Source organism: Morone saxatilis, unplaced genomic scaffold (genome assembly GCF_004916995.1).
Source record: "Morone saxatilis isolate NCDOM2014 unplaced genomic scaffold, NCSU_SB_2.0 Contig6, whole genome shotgun sequence".
NCBI lineage: Eukaryota > Metazoa > Chordata > Actinopteri > Moronidae > Morone > Morone saxatilis.
Window position 1 is genome coordinate 8,121,202 of NW_023340206.1, and position 2,068 is coordinate 8,123,269.

Sequence of the window (2,068 nt, forward strand, 5' to 3'; positions counted from 1 at the left end):
CTCCCTCTCTCTCTCTCTCTCATACACACAAAAAAAACAACAAGAAAGAGAAAGACTGTGATAGACTAATCCATCCAGTAGTCTTGCGATGGCGGTTGATGGCTGCAGTCTGTGTATATTTGTATAATTATGTCACTGTTGCTGTGTTTTTATGTCACATATCAAATTGTATGTAAAACATTAGAGGTCGATTATGCTGAGGTTTTAAAGGTAGAAGCTTGGTGATACTTATTACATGGCTCGTTGCAGGACTATTGTATCTGGCCAGCGAACAGCTAACACGCTAACAAGCCAGGAATGTGTTAACGTGAGCCATTTAATTCAATAAATTAAAGGTATTGAAGAGGGGAAAAGAAGCTGTCCAAGATAAAGATTTTGCTGCCTGTTAATTTCAGGGTATTTTTTTCATTCTGGTAAAAAACTGATATTGAACGGTGCCACAAAACCCTGTTTGTGTGATGTCTGAATGGTGAGGTATGCAAAATAGAAGTGCATCAATATGTAACTATCTTCTTTTAGCAAATGAGAGCCTTTTATCTATGAGTCGCTTTATTAGTACTGTTGCTGTGGTTACTTGCAGCCTAAAACTGTCTGAGCACTGATTTAGAAAAGAGAATAGAGTGTCGACCATAACTATGATTCTTAATTTACAATTTTAAGGGACACTTGCCAGCCAATCAGAAAGCAGAGTTTAATTTGACCATGGTATAATCCAAAAATATCAACCATAAAAAACTTGTATCAGTTGAACCCCGGTTATATCTGAGAACAAATATATGTTCACTGCACCAAGTGTTTGTACTATACATTTATAGGACTGTTCATGTGTGTGTGCCTGTTGGGGGGTCACTGCCAGCCTCAGATTTGGGAGCAGCAATCACTCAACAACAGTATGCTTGCTGCAAAAAGACACACACACACACACACACACACACTCACACTCACACACGTGCAGACCACCGCTGTTGTTGTGTGCCAGTGCTGGAGTAAAGTTACCACATGCAGACAGTCTGATGCCACACAAACAGCAGACACATGTGGGTAATGCCAGGTGTTACTCTCACTTCTCTCACTCCCTGTGTGTCTCCTTTCTCTCTCTCTCTGAACATTTACCTTATTGCCAAGATATCTGTATGACTTACATACAAAGGATACTGAAGTTTTATTAAATTATTTAATTTTAATAATGTCAGCGTTGAACTGACAAAGTACAACTGGAAAAACCTGTTCCAACATTTCAGCTTTGAAGGAACAAAATCTAATTTCAGTCAGTCTACAGTCGACTGACTAAAGCCTTAGTAAGTGATCGGTTTACAGCTCTGTCCCACACAAACATCAGAGTCCACATGATTTGCATTCAAATACAGACAGTGCACATGTTATTACCAGGACAACAAACAAAATTTAGCCTCACACTGTGGAGGTTTGCACTGTTACCAGCTAAGCTCCATTTGGCAATACCATCGTTTCGCTTGTTTCACAGTGGTAAGGGCAAACTTTAATAGGATGCAGGCAGTAAGCTAATAATCAAACAGCTGCCAGTAGTGGAGATACAATCCTTTTTGCCAGACAGAATATTTATACTGGACAGTTTTGTGATTTCCTTGTAAAGTTTAACTGAGTTAAGTATTCCTTATGCCTCATTCCATCCACTCTTGAAAATTGGACAACTCTGTTATGCCTTCGCCATCCTTGGGGGAAAAAATGTAGCTCTTTGTATGGTTAAAGATAGGGAAAGCAAAACTATAAGACAACATTAAGGAAGTTGAAAGAGGATGTTTTCCTTTTCAGTAACATATGTGTCAAAGCATCTCACCACACCCCTAGCTCTCTGTGAAAGAATGAACGTAAACACATCGCAGTAAGCTGCATTGAGGCTCACTGTAGCCCTGTGTAAAAAAAGCAACCCTTTAATTTATTTGAATGCCAGTCGCAGCAGGGGGAGCTCTGGCTTAAAAACACAAGGTTGTTGGCCAATAAAAGATATTTCTACTCTTTATCTCAAGATTGTAATTACGGAAAATGGAAAAACCGCTGCCATGATTACTTTCCAGAGTTGTTAACCTCT

The 2,068-nt window shown here is 39.3% G+C and overlaps 1 protein-coding gene across 1 annotated transcript in view; it reads right to left on the reverse strand.

Annotated features, from left to right (window-relative positions):
* The window catches only part of runx1 (RUNX family transcription factor 1), a 25,653-nt gene that overhangs the window by 10,908 nt on the left and 12,677 nt on the right, over positions 1-2,068 (reverse strand). The window lies entirely within an intron of this gene.